This window comes from Tachyglossus aculeatus, chromosome 19, assembly GCF_015852505.1.
Source record: "Tachyglossus aculeatus isolate mTacAcu1 chromosome 19, mTacAcu1.pri, whole genome shotgun sequence".
Lineage (NCBI taxonomy): Eukaryota > Metazoa > Chordata > Mammalia > Monotremata > Tachyglossidae > Tachyglossus > Tachyglossus aculeatus.
The window spans coordinates 16,150,819-16,165,744 of NC_052084.1; the positions used below are offsets into that span (position 1 = coordinate 16,150,819).

The window sequence follows — 14,926 nt, forward strand, 5'->3', positions numbered from 1 at the left end:
GTCAGTGGGACCGAACGCCCGAAAGGCCGAGCGACCGAACGGCCGAGAGGCCGAGCGCCCGAAAGGCCGAGCACCCGAACGGCCGAAAGGCCGAGCGTCAGTGGGCCCGAACGCCCGAAAGGCCGAACGGCCGAGCAGTAGTGGGACCGAACGCCGAAAGGCCGAGAGGCAGAGTACTCGAACGCCGGAAAGGCCGAGCGCCCGAATGGCCGAGTAGTAGTGGGGCCGAGCGTCAGTGGGACCGAACGCCCGAACGGCCGAGCAGTAGGGGGACCGAGCGCCCGAACGGCCGAGAGGCCGAGCGTCAGTGGGACCCGAACGCCCGAACGGCCGAGCAGTAGTGGGACCGAGAGGCCGAGAACCCGAAAGGCCGAGCGTCAGTGGGACCGAACGCCCGAGAGGCCGAGCGCCCGAACGGCCGAGCAGTAGTGGGACCGAACGGCCGAGCACCCGAAAGGCCGAGCGTCAGTGGGACCGAACGCCCGAGAGGCCGAACACCCGAACGGCCGAGCAGTAGTGGGACCGAGCGCCCGAACGGCCGAGAGGCCGAGCACCCGAAAGGCCGAGCGTCAGTGGGCCCGAACGCCCGAAAGGCCGAGCGCCCGAACGCCCGAAAGGCCGAGCTCCCGAACGCCCGAACGCCCGAAAGGCCGAGCTCCCGAACGCCCGAACGTCCGAGCGGCCGAGCCGGTCCTTAGCCCCTTCCCGAGGGCGCGGCTGCCGGGCTGTCCGGGGTCCTCCCGCCGCCCGTGCCCCCTCCCCGGGGACCGAGCCTGTGCCTGGGGTAAGTCCGGCCATCCCCCCCCCCAGCCCTGCCCCCCCCCCGGAGGATGGGTGGGGAGGGGGCGTCCTGCCACCTCCCCACAAAGTGCACCCACCCACCCAAGTGGGCGCCCCCTCCCCCCGTGCCAACACAATGCGGCTCACTCAGGGGGGGCAGGGGCCCCCCCCGGGCCGAAGGAGCCCATCCTGGCATCAGGCCCAAGCCCCCTCCTCCATCCCCCCCCCCCGGGCAGGAGGGGGGCATCCCCTGGAGAAGGGGCAGAAGGTGACCCGGCTGGGCAGAAGGAGAAGACAGGAGGGGCGTCTGCCTCCCCCTTGACCTCTTACAACTAGCAGCTGCAGGGCCCCTGCCAACCCTTTCCAGCTTGGCACTGCCCTGGGTGCCCCCGAGGCCCGAGGGAGGGGGTCGTGCCAGGCCTGGACTGCCCCCCCACTGACCCTGCCAGGCAGAGGGAGAGGACAGGAGGGGCGCCCGGCTCCCTCTTGCAACCAGCAGCCGCAGGGCCCGTGCCGACTCTTTCTGCTTGGCACTACCCTGGGTGCCCCTGAAGCCGGAGGGAGGGGGCTGTGCCAGGCCTGGACTGCCCCCCCATTGACCCTGCCAGGCAGAGGGAGAGGACAGGAGGGGCGTCCGGCTCCCTATTGCAACCAGCAGCCGCAGGGCCCGTGCCAACCCTTTCCTGCATGGCACTACCCTGGGTGCCCCTGAAGCCGGAGGGAGGGAGTCGTGCCAAGCCTGGACCACCCCCGCCCCCCCCCAGTGACCCTGCCAGGCAGAGGGAGAGGTCAGGAGTAGTGTCCAGCTCCCTCTTGCAACCAGCAGCCGCAGGGCCCCTGCCAACCCTTTCCTGCTTGCCACTGCCCTAGGTGCCCCCGAGGCCCGAGGGTGGGGGTCGTGCCAGGCAGCGGGAGTGTTCAGGAGGGGCATCCGGCTCCCTCTTGCAACCAGCAGCCGCAGGGCCCGTGCCAACCCTTTCCTGCATGGCACTGCCCTGGGTGCCACCGAGCCCGGAGGGATGGGGTCGTGCCAGGCCTGGACTGACCCCCCAGTGACCCTGCCAGGCAGAGGGAGAGAACAGGAGGGGCGTCCGGCTCCCTCTTGCAACCAGCAGCCGCAGGGCCCGTGCCGACTCTTTCTGCTTGGCACTGACCTGGGTGCCCCCGAGACCCGAGGGTGGGGGTCGTGCCAGGCAGCGGGAGTGTTCAGGAGGGGCATCCGGCTCCCTCTTGCAACCAGCAGCCGCAGGGCCCGTGCCAACCCTTTCCTGCATGGCACTGCCCTGGGTGCCACTGAGCCCGAAGGGATGGGGTCGTGCCAGGCCTGGACTGCCCCCCCCAGTGACCCTGCCAGGCAGAGGGAGAGGACAGGAGGGGCGTCCGGCTCCCTCTTGCAACCAGCAGCCGCAGGGCCCGTGCCGACTCTTTCTGCTTGGCACTACCCTGGGTGCCCCTGAAGCCGGAGGGAGGGGGCTGTGCCAGGCCTGGACTGCCCCCCCATTGACCCTGCCAGGCAGAGGGAGAGGACAGGAGGGGCGTCCGGCTCCCTCTTGCAACCAGCAGCCTCAGGGCCCCTGCCAACCCTTTCCAGCTTGGCACTGCCCTGGTTGCCACCGAGGCCCGAGGGAGGGGATCGTGCCAGGCCTGGGCTTACCCCACCCCAGTGACCCTGCCAGGCAGAGGGAGAGGTTAGGAGGGGCATCCGGCTCCCTCTTGCAACCAGCAGCCGCAGGGCCCGTGCCAACCCTTTCCAGCTTGGCACTACCCTGGGTGCCCCCGAGGCCGGAGGGAGAGGGTCGTGCCAGGCCTGGACGCCCCCCTCCACCAACCGCTCCCCACCTGTGACCCTGTTGCCTCTTCCCCTGCCACCGTGCCAAGCCCCAGCGGGTGGGACAGGTCGCCCACCCTTCATTTATTGACCTTCATTCATCGTTGATTCAGTCACGGATTAAGCGCTTACTATGTGTAGAGCGTTTGGAAAGTACAATCCAGCAGCACAGCGAGACGATCGCTGCCCACCCCGGGTCCAGAAGAGGGGAGACAGACGTCAAGTCAATAATAATAATAATAATGATGATGGCATTTATTAAGCGCCTACTATGCGCAAAGCACCGTTCTAAGCGCTGGGGGAGGTTACAAGGTCATCAGGTTGTCCCACGGGGGGCTCACAGTCTAATAATGGCATTTATTAAGCGCTTACTATGTGCAAAGCGCTGTTGTAAGCGCTGGGGGAGGTTACAAGGTCATCAGGTTGTCCCACGGGGGGCTCCCAGTCTAATGATGGCATTTATTAAGCGCTTACTATGTGCAAAACGCCGTTCTAAGCACTGGGGAGGTTCCAAGGTGATCAGGTTGTCCCACGGGGGGCTCACGGTCTTCATCCCCATTTGACAGATGAGGGAACTGAGGCCCAGAGAAGTGAAGTGACTCGCCCAAAGCCACACAGCCGACCACTGGCAGAGCCGGGATTTGAACCCAGGACCTCTGACTCCAAAGCCCGGGCTCTTTCCACTGAGCCACGCTGCTTCAGACAAGTAAACAGGCCCCGGTATAAAGAAATAAAATTGTAGATGTAACACACATCTGAGCCCGGGCACCGAGGTGGCCACCGGAGTTCATTCCTTCATTCAATCGTATTTATTGAGCGCTTACTGTCTGCAGAGCACTGTACTAAGCGCTTGGGAAGTCCAAGTTGGCAACATCCTCATCATCATCATCAATCGTATTTATTGAGCACTTACTATGTGCAGAGCACTGGACTAAGCGCTTGGGAAGTCCAAGTTGGCAACATCTAGAGACGGTCCTTACCCAACAGCGGGCTCACAGTCTAGAAGGGGGAGACAGACAACAAAACAAAACATATTAACAAAATAAAATAAATAGAATAGTAAATATGTACAAGTAAAATGGAGTAATAAATATGGATCATTTTCCCAAAGCATCACTCAATGAATCAGTTGATGCAATTTGAGCGCTTACTGCGTGCAGAGCATGGGACTCATTCACTCATACATTCAATCGTATTTATTGAGCACTTACTGTGTGCAGAGCACTGTACTAAGCGCTTGGGAAGTCCAAGTTGGCAACAGATAGAGGCGGTCCCTACCCAACAGCGGGCTCGCAGACTAGAAGGGGGAGACAGACAACAAAACCAAGCATATTAACAAAATAAAATGAATAGAATAATCTTAGTATTTGTTAAGCGCTTACTCTGTGCCAAGCACTGTCCTAAGCGCTGGGGGAGATACCAGGGAGTCGGGTTGTTCATTCATTCAATCGTATTTATTGAGCACTTACTGTGTGCAGAGCAGTGTACTAAGCGTTTGGGAAGTCCAAGTTGGCAACATCTAGAGACGGTCCCTACCCAACAGCGGGCTCACAGACTAGAAGGGGGAGACAGACAAAAAAACAAAACATATTAACAGAATAAAATAAATAGAACAAATATGGACAAATAAAATAGAGTAATAAATATTCATTCATTCAATCGTATTTATTGAGCACTTACTGTGTGCCGAGCGCTGTACTAAGCGCTTGGGAAGTCCAAGTTGGCAACATTTAGAGACGGTCCCTACCCAACAGTGGGCTCACAGTCTAGAATATGTACAAATATGTACAAACATATACAGAGAAGCAGTGAGGCTCAGTGGAAAGAGCCCGGGCTTTGGAGTCAGAGGTCATGGGTTCGAATCCCAGCTCCACCACATGTCTGCTGTGTGATCTTGGGCAAGTCACTTCATTTCTCTGGGCCTCAGTTACCTCATCTGTCAAATGGGGATGAAGACCGTGAGGCCCCCGTGGGACAACCTGATCACCTTGTAACCTCCCCAGCGCTTAGAACGGTGCTTTGCTCATAGTGAGCGCTTAATAAATGCCATCGTTAGACTGTGAGCCCACCGTGGGACAACCTGATGACCTTGTAACCTCCCCAGCGCTTAGAACGGTGCTTTGCACATAGTAAGTGCTTAACAAATGCCATTATTAAGAGAAGCAGCATGGCTCAGTGGAAAGAGCACGGGCTTTGGAGTCAGAGGTCATGGGTTCAAATCCTGGCTCCGCCAATTGTCAGCTGGGTGACTTTGGGCAAGTCACTTCACTTCTCTGGGCCTCAGTTCCCTCATCAGTCAAATGGGGATGAAGACTGTGAGCCCCATGTGGGACAACCTGATTGTCTCGTAAGCTCCCCAGCGCTTAGAACAGTGCTTTGCACATAGTAAGCGCTTAATAAATGCCATTATTATTATTATTATGTACATATATACAGGTGCTGTGGGGAGGGGAAGGAGGGGGTTGTCCCACGTGGGGCTCACAGTCTCAATCCCCGTTTTCCAGATGAGGGAACTGAGGCCCAGAGAAGTCAAGTGACTTGCCCAGGGTCACACAGCTGACAGTTGGCGGAGCCGGAGTTGCCAGGGAGCTCTGCCAGGTCGGGGCGGGATGGCAGAACCAGGGGTCTGAGGTGGCTGGGTCACCCTCCGCCGCCAGGCTCCTGAAGGCCAGGGTGCCCTCCTCCCTCGCCCCCCGGGCACGTGCCCTTCCCTCCCTTTCCAGCCTTAATTTCCCAATCTTCCCTTCAAAGAGGGGGTGGCCTGCAGCTGGGCATTGGGGTGACACAGCAGACCAGGGTGTGGCCCCACCCTGGTGTGCCCGGGCCCTGCCCTTGTTGGGGAGGGAAGGAGGGGTGGCACAGCAGGGTGGAAGTCAATCACCCCATAGGGTACCTATCTGAAATGTATTTATTGGCATCTGTCTCTCCCTATTCATTCATTCATTCAGTCGTATTTAGTGAGCGCTTACTGTGTGCAGAGCACTGGACTAAGCGCTCGGGAAGTACAAGTTGGCAACGTATAGAGACAGGCCCTACCCAACAGCGGGCTCACAGTCTAGAAGGGGGAGACAGACAACGAAACTTAACAAAATAAAATGAATAGAATAAATATGTACAAGTAAAATAAATAGAGTAATAAATATGTACAAATAAACATATTCTAGACTCCAAGCTCGTTGTCGGCAGGGAATGTCTCCCAAGCACCTAGTACGGTCCTCCGCACGCAGTAAGCGCTCAATAAATACGATTGAGTGAAAGAGCGAACCCAGGGCCGAGCGAGAGGGATGTGGGGGAGTGCTTTGGGGTTGGCCCAGGAAAAACTGTATATATGTTTGTACATATTTATTACTCTATTTATTTATTTATTTTAATTGGACATATCTATTCTATTTATTTTATTTTGTTAGTATGTTTGGTTTTGTTCTCTGTCTCCCCCTTTTAGACTGTGAGCCCGCTGTTGGGTAGGGACTGTCTCTAGATGTTGCCAACTTGGACTTCCCAAGTGCTTAGTCCAGTGCTCTGCACACAGTAAGCGCTCAATAAATACGATTGATTGATTGATTGAAAAGGTGATCAGGTTGTCCCACGGTGGGGGCTCCCAGTCTTCATCTCCATTTTACAGATAATAATAATAATGGTATTTATTAAGCACTTACTATGTGCAAAGCACTTCTAAGCGCTGGGGGGATACAAGGTAATCAGGTTGTCCCACAGGGGACTCTCAGTCTTAATCCCCATTTTAATGATGGCATTTATTAAGCGCTTACTATGTGCAAAGCACTGTTCTAAGCTCTGGGGGGATACAAGGTAATCAGGTTGTCCCACGGGGGGCTCACAGTCTTAATCCCCATTTTACAGATGAGGGAACTGGGGCCCAGAGAAGTGAAGTGACTTGCCCAAAGTCACACAGCTGACAATTGGTGGAGCCGGGACTCGAACCCATGACCTCTGACTCCAAAGCCCGGGCTCTTTCCACTGAGCCACGCTGTGAGGGAACTGGGGCCTAGTGAAGTAACTTGCCCAATGTCACACAGCTGATAAGTGGCTGAGCCGAGATTATTATAATAATGATAATAATAATAATGATGGTATTTAAGCGCTTACTATGTGCAAAGCACTGTTCTAAGCGCTGGGGAGGTTACAGGGTGATCAGGTTGTCCCACGGGGGGCTCCCAGTCTCCATCCCCATTTTACAGATGAGGGAACTGGGGCCTGGTGAAGTGACTTGCCCAAAGTCACACAGCTGGCAAGCGGCAGAGCCGAGATTAGAATAATAATAATAATGATGGTATTTGTTAAGCGCTTACTATGTGCAAAGCACTGTTCTAAGCGCTGGGGAGGTTACAGGGTGATCAGGTTGTCCCACGGGGGGCTCACAGTCTTCATCAATAAATACGATTGAGTGAATGAGCGAACCCGGGGCCTAGCGAGAGGGATGTGGGGGAGTGCTTTGCGGTTGGCCCAGAAAAAGGCTGTATCTCCTCCCCAGTTGGTCGATCGATGGTACTTATTGAGCGCTTTCTAATAATAATTATGGCACCTGTTGGGGACTTATTCTGTGCCAAGCACTGTTCTAAGTGCTGGGGGTTTGTCCAAGCCAATCGCGGTCGATACTTGGCCCCCATGGGGCTCACACTCTTAACTCCCGTTTTAGAGATGAAGTCTCCGAGGCCCGGAGAAGCAAAGTGACTTGTCCAAGGTCACACAGCGGACAGGCGGCAGAGCCGGGATCAGAACCCAGGTCCTTCTGGCTCCCAGGCCTGGGCTGTAGCCACCAGACCACACTGCTTTCTGTGTAATAATAATGGCATTTATTAAGCGCTTACTATGTGCAAAGCACTGTTCTAAGCACTGGGGACATTACAGGGTGATCAGGTTGTCCCACGGGAGGCTCACAGTCTTAATCCCTATTTTACAGATGAGGTAACTGAGGCCCAGAGAATAATAATAATAATAATGATAGCATTTATTAAGCGCTTACTATGCGCAAAGCTGGGGAGGTTACAAGGTGATCAGGTTGTCCCACGGCAGGCTCACAGTCTTAATCCCTATTTTATAGATGAGGTAACTGAGGCCTAGAGAATAATAATAATAATAATAATAATAATGATAGCATTTATTAAGCGCTTACTATGTGCAAAGCACTGTTCTAAGCACTGGGGAGGTTACAAGGTGATCAGGTTGTCCCACGGGAGGCTCACAGTCTTAATCCCTATTTTACAGATGAGGTAACTGAGGCCCAGAGAATAATAATAATAATAATAATAATGATAGCATTTATTAAGCGCTTACTATGTGCAAAGCTGGGGAGGTTACAAGGTGATCAGGTTGTCCCACAGGAGGCTCACAGTCTTAATCCCTATTTTACAGATGAGGTAACTGAGGCCCAGAGAATAATAATAATACTAATAATGATAGCATTTATTAAGCGCTTACTATGTGCAAATCTGGGGAGGTTACAAGGTGATCAGGTTGTCCCGGGCGGCTCACAGTCTTAATCCCCATTTTACAGATGAGGTGACTGAGGCACAGAGAACTGAAGTGACTTGCCCAGAGTCACACAGCTGACAAGTGGCGGCGGAGCAGGGATTCGAACCCATGACCTCTGACTCCAAAGCCCGTGCTCTTTCCACTGAACCATGCTGTGTAGAGCACTGTACTAACCGTTTGGGAGAGTACAACAAAGTAGACGGGATCCCTGCCCTCGAGGAATTCGCAGCCCAGCTGGGGAGACGGATATTAAAATAAATTATAGGTAGGGAAGCGGTGTGGTTTAGCGGTAAAAGCACGGCCCTGGGAGCCTGGAGACCTGGATTTTCATCCCAACTCTATAATAATGATAATAATAATAATAATAATGGCATTTATTAAGCGCTTACTAAGCGCACTGTTTTAAGTGCTGGGGAGGTTACAAGGTGATCAGGTTGTCCCACGGGGGGCTCACAGTCTTAATCCCTATTTTTTCAGATGAGGTAAGTGAGGCCCAGAGAATAATAATAATACTAATAATGATAGCATTTATTAAGCGCTTACTGTGTGCAAAGCTGGGGAGGTTACAAGGTGATCAGGTTGTCCCAGGGGGGCTCACAGTCTTAATCCCAATTTTACAGATGAGGTAATTGAGGCCCAGAGAAGTGAAGTGACTTGCCCAGAGTCACACAGCTGACAAGTGGCGGAGCAGGGATTCGAACTCATGACCTCTGGCTCCCCAGCCTGTGCTCTGTCCACTGAACCACGCTGTGTAGAGCACTGTACTAACCGTTTGGGAGAGAACAAAGTAGACGGGATCCCTGCCCTCGAGGAATTTGCAGCCCAGCTCGGGAGACGGATATTAAAATAAATTATAGGTAGGAAAGCGGCGTGGCTTAGCGGGAAAAGCACGGCCCTGGGAGCCTGGAGACCTGGATTTTCATCCCAACTCAATAATAATAATTATAATTATAATAATTGTGATAATGGCATTTATTAAGTGCTTTCTAAGTGCACTGTTTTAAGCGCTGGGGAGGTTACACGGTGATCAGGTTGTCCCGGGGGGGCTCACAGTCTTAATCCCCATTTTACAGATGAGGTTACAGGCCCAGAGAATAATAATAATAATAATAATAATAATAGCATTTATTAAGCGCTTACTATGTGCAAAGCACTGTTCTAAGCGCTGGGGAGGTTACAAGGTGATCAGGTTGTCCCACGGGGGGCTCACAGTCTTAATCCCCATGATGATGGCATTTATTAAGCGCTTACTATGCGCAAAGCACTGTTCTAAGCGCTGGGGAGGTTACAAGGTCATCAGGTTGTCCCACGGGGGGCTCACAGTCTAATGGTGGCATTTATTAAGCGCATACTATGCGCAAAGCGCCATTCTAATCCCCATTTTACAGATGAGGTAGCTGAGGCCCAGTGAAGTGACTTGCCCAAAGTCACTCAGCTGACAAGTGGCGGAGCCGGGATTTGAACCCATGACCTCTGACTCCAAAGCCCGGGCTCTTTCCACTGAGCCACGCTGCTTCTCTACCACCGGCCTGCCGGGTGAACTTGGGGCGTTCACTTTACTTCTCTTCTCCGGGACTCCGTTTCCTCCTCGGTAAAATGGGGATTCAAAACCTGTTTTCCCTTCTCTCTGTGCGCCCCAGGGGGGACAGGGACTGTGTCCTTCCTGATTATCTTTTATCTACCCCAGTGCTATGTACAGTGCTTGGCACAGAGGAAGCCCCCAACAATTGTCATAATTATTATTATTAGAAAGCGCTGAGCAGCGTGGCTCAGTGGAGAGAGCCCTGGCTTTGGAGTCAGAGGCCATGGGTTCAAATCCCGGCTCCGCCAATTGTCAGCTGTGGGACTTTGGGCAGGTGACTTTACTTCTCTGAGCCTGTTACCTCATCTGTAAAATAGGGGATTAAGACAACCTGATCACCTTGTAATCAAGCACTGATCACCCAGCGCTTAGAACAATACTTTGCACATAGTAAGCGCTTAATAAATGCCATTATTATTATTGTTATGAATAAGTGCCATTGATCGACTGACTGTGGTGGAGATACAGCTCAGGGGTCTTTTTCTTTAACATATGCTACAGTGATTATTATTATTGTAAGGGAGGCAACCAAATAGAAGGTTAAGGACGTAAGTGCTGGGGTGGGGTGTCGACTAAGTAGCCCCCTCCCTCAGTTTCCCTCAACTTAAATGCTAAGCCAACCCCCACCCCCACTCCATTAGAGCTTTCATTTCCTCTTCTCCCACTCCCTTCTGTGTCGACCTGATTTGCTCTCTTTACAGCGCTTAGAACAGTGCTTTGCACATAGTAAGCGCTTAGTAAATGCCATTATTATTATTATTATGAATAAGTACCTTCGATCGACTGACTGGGGCGGAGATACAGCTCAGGGGTCTTTTTCTTTAACATATGCTACAGTGATTATTATTATTGTAAGGGAGGCAACCAAATAGAAGGTTAAGGATGTAAGTGCTGTGGAGGGGTGTCGACTAAGTAGCCCCCTCCCCCAGTTGCCCTCAACATAAATGCTAAGCCAACCCCCACCCCCACTCCATTAGAGCTTTCATTTCCTCTTCTCCCACTCCCTTCTGTATCACCCTGATTTGCTCTCTTTACAGCGCTTAGAACAGTGCTTGGCACATAGTAAGTGCTTAGTAAATGCCATTATTATTATTATTATGAATAAGTACCTTCGATCGACTGACTGGGGCGGAGATACAGCTCAGGGGTCTTTTTCTTTAACATATACTACAGTGATTATTATTATTGTAAAGGAGGCAACCAAATAGAAGGTTAAGGATGTAAGTGCTGTGGAGGGGTGTCGACTAAGTAGCCCCCTCCCCCAGTTCCCCTCAACATAAATGCTAAACCAACCCCCACCCCCACTCCATTAGAGCTTTCATTTCCTCTTCTCCCACTCCCTTCTGTATCACCCTGATTTGCTCTCTTTACAGCGCTTAGAACAGTGCTTGGCACATAGTAAGCGCTTAGTAAATGCCATTATTATTATTATGAATAAGTACCTTCGATCGACTGACTGGGGCGGAGATACAGCTCAGTGGTCTTTTTCTTTAACATATACTACAGTGATTATTATTATTGTAAGGGAGGCAACCAAATAAAAGGTTAAGGTTGTAAGTGCTGTGGAGGGGTGTCGACTAAGTAGCCCCCTCCCCCAGTTCCCCTCAACGTAAATTCTAAGCCAACCCCCACCCCCACTCCATTAGAGCTTTCATTTCCTCTTCTCCCACTCCCTTCTGTGTCGCCCTGATTTGCTCTCTTTACAGCGCTTAGAACAGTGCTTGGCACATAGTAAGCGCTTAATAAATACCATCATTGTTATTATTCATCCCACAACACTTATGGACGTATCTGTAATTTATTTATATTGTCCGTCTCCCCCTTTAGACTTTAAGGTTGTCATAATAATAATAATAATAATGATGGCATTTATTAAGCGCTTACTATGTGCAAAGCACTGTTCTAAGCGCTGGGAAGGTGACAAGGTGATCAGGTTGTCCCATTGGGGGCTCACAGTCTTATAGTCCCCATTTTCCAGATGAGGTAACTGAGGCCCCGAGAAGTGAAGTGACTTGGCCAGAGTCACACAGCTGACAATTGGCAGAACAGAGATTTGAACCCAGGACCTCTGACTCCAAAGGCCGGGCTCTTTCTTATGTCGCCAACTTGTACTTCCCAAGCGCTTAGTGCAGGGCTCTGCACACAATAAGCGCTCAATAAATACGATTGATTGATTGATTGATTTTCCATTGAGCCACGCTGCTTCTGTGCCTGTCATGGGCAGGGAATGTGTCTACCAACTCTGTTTATCATCATCATCATAAATCGTATTTATTGAGCGCTTACTGTGTGCAGAGCACTGTACTAAGCGCTTGGGAAGTACAAATTGGCAACACACAGAGACAGTCCCTACCCAACAGTGGGCTCACAGTCTAAAAGGGGGAGACAGAGAACAAAACCAAACATACTAACGAAATAAAATAAATAGAAAAGATATGTACAAATAAAATAAATAAATAGAGTAATAAATATGTACAAACATATATACATATATACAGGTTTAGTGTTCTGTTGTACGTTCCCAAGCGCTTAGTACAGCTCTCTGCGCACAGAAAGCACTCAGTAAGTGCGACTGACTGGCCGATTGATCAATAACCACGTTATGATCACGTTTGATGGCTCTGGAAGAGTTAGGTCAGCCACTGAGCTTAGAACAGTGCTTTGCACATAGTAAGTGCTTAATAAATGCCATCATCATCATCATCACTGAGAGAGTCATCTTTCCTCCCTCCTCTCTTGCCTCACTCATTATTGTGTGCTACACACATACACACCACCACCAACCTGCCCCAGCTACTTTAGTGCACAAGACTGCGGGACATAGTAAGCGCTTAATAAATGCCATTATTATCATTATTATTATTATGAATAAGTACCATCGATTGACCTGATCACCTTGTATCCCTCCCGAGCGCTTAGAACAGTGCTTTGCACTTAGTAAGCGCTTAATAAATGCCATCATCGTCATCAACAGTGCATTGCACATATGCGTGGGACAACCTGATCACCTTGTAACCTCCCCAGCGCTTAGAACAGTGCTTTGCACATAGTAAGCGCTTAATAAATGCCATCATCATCATGGAGAAGCAGTGTGGCCTAATGGGTAGAACCCAGGCCTGGGAACCAGAAGGGTCTGGGTTCTAGTCCCGGCTCCGCTACTTTCCTGCTCTGTGACCCCGGGCAAGTCGCTTAACTTCTCCATGCCCTCATCTGTGAAACAGTTAATAATAATAATAATGTTGGTATTTCTTAAGCGCTTACTAGGTGCTGGGGAGGATACGAGGTGATCAGGTTGTCCCACGGGGGGCTCACAGTCTTCACCCCCATTTTCCAGATGAGGGAACTGAGGCCCAGAGAAGGGAAGTGACTTGCCCAAAGTCACACCGCTGACATGGAAAATGGGGATGAAAACTGCGAGCCCCATGTGGGGTTGTCCCATGGGGGGCTCACAGTCTTCATCCCCATTTTCCAGATGAGGGAACTGAGGCCCAGAGAAGGGAAGTGACTTGCCCAAAGTCACCCAGCTGACATGGGAAATGGGGATGAAGACTGCGAGCCCCAGGTGGGGTTGTCCCACGGGGGGCTCACGGTCTTCATCCCCATTTTACAGATGAGGGAACTGAGGCCCAGAGAAGTGAAGTGACTTGCCCAAAGTCACACCGCTGATATGGGAAATGGGGATGAAGACCGCGAGCCCCAGGTGGGACAGGGACTGTTTCCAACCTGATTAGCTCGTCTCTACCCCAGCGCTTAGAACAGTTACCGGCACATAGTAAATGCTTAACAAATACCATTCAAAAAATAAACGTGGATTCTCCTTTCCTTTCATCAGCCATAACTGGACCTGATCTTCATCCTTTCCAGCTTTTCCCGTTTCTCCCCTTTCCCTCCTCTCTGCTCCTCCTCCTCCCCGCCTCATAATAATAAAAATAATAATGATGGCATTTATTAAGCGCTTGCTATGCGCAAAGCACTGTTCTAAGCGCCGGGGAGCTTACAAGGTGATCAGGTTGTCCCACGAGGGGCTCACAGTCTTAATCCCCATTTTACAGATGAGGTAACCGAGGCCCAGAGAAGTGGAGTGACTTGCCCAAAGTCACACAGCTGACAAGCGGCGGAGCCGGGATTTGAACCCATGACCTCTGACTCCAAAGCCCGGGCTCTTTCCACTGAGCCACGCCGCTTCGCTGCCTCATGGAGTCAGGCAGTGGGCTGGTCTTGGATGCTTAATCCCATCCAGCCCTCTGAAGATGGGGGTGGAGGGCAGCGGCGGATAGTACGAGGCAGTGGTGCTTAGTACAGTGCTTGGCATAAAGTAAACGCCTAATAAATACCATTAGTAGTAGTAGTTGTAGTAGCAGCCTGTGAGAAGGCGTTGCAGCTAAGGGGGGAAGGCTCGAAGGTCTAGAAAAGAAAAACAAAGTGTCTTTCCTCTCAAAAACCCGGTAATAATAATAATTACGGTATTAAGCGCTTACTATGTGCCAAGCACTGATAACCCTAACTCATCCACATCAAGCGGTGCGGCCCAGTAGAGAAAACACAGGCCCGGGAGTCAGGACTTGGGTTCTAATCCCGGCTCCGCCACTTACCTGCTGCTGGGTGACCTCGGGCAAGTCACTTCACGTCTCTGTGCCTCAGTTCCCTTATCTGCAGAATGGGGGTTCAGCATCTGTTCTCCCGCATACTGGAGAAGCAGCGTGGCTCAGTGGAAAGAGCCCGGGCTTTGGAGACAGAGGGCATTCTTTCATTCAGTCGTATTTATTGAGCGCTTACTGTGTGCAGGGCACTGTACTAAGCGCTTGGGAAGTCCAAGTTGGCAACATATAGAGACAGTCCCTACCCAGCAGCGGGCTCGCAGTCTGGAAATGGGTTCAAATCCCGGCTCCGCCAATTGTCAGCTGGGTGACTTTGGGCAAGTCACTTCACTTCTCTGGGCCTCAGTTCCCTCATCTGTAAAATGGGGATGAAGACTGTGAGCCCCCCGTGGGACAACCTGATCACCTTGTAACCTCCCCAACGCTTAAAGCAGTGCTTTGCACATAGTAAGTGCTTAATAAATACCATTATTATTATTATTATACTTGGACTGGGCACCCCATATGAGAAGCAGCATATTTTAGTGGAAAGAGCCCGGGCTTGGGGGTCTGAGGTCGTGGGTTTGAATCCTGGCTCCGCCACTTGTCAGCTGTGTGACTTTAGGTAAGTCACTTCACTCCCCTGGGCCTCAGTTCCCTCATCTGTAA

General features: G+C 51.7%; 1 protein-coding gene across 2 annotated transcripts in view; it reads left to right on the forward strand.

Annotated features, from left to right (window-relative positions):
• The first annotated feature begins 442 nt into the window (after positions 1-442).
• Positions 443-14,926, forward strand: part of TMEM63B (transmembrane protein 63B) — a 45,657-nt gene continuing 31,173 nt past the window's right edge. For both annotated transcript variants that reach the window (XM_038761002.1, XM_038761004.1), the window contains exon 1: positions 443-784. The gene's annotated coding sequence lies outside the window, so the exon portion shown is untranslated. The remainder of the gene's footprint in view (positions 785-14,926) is intronic.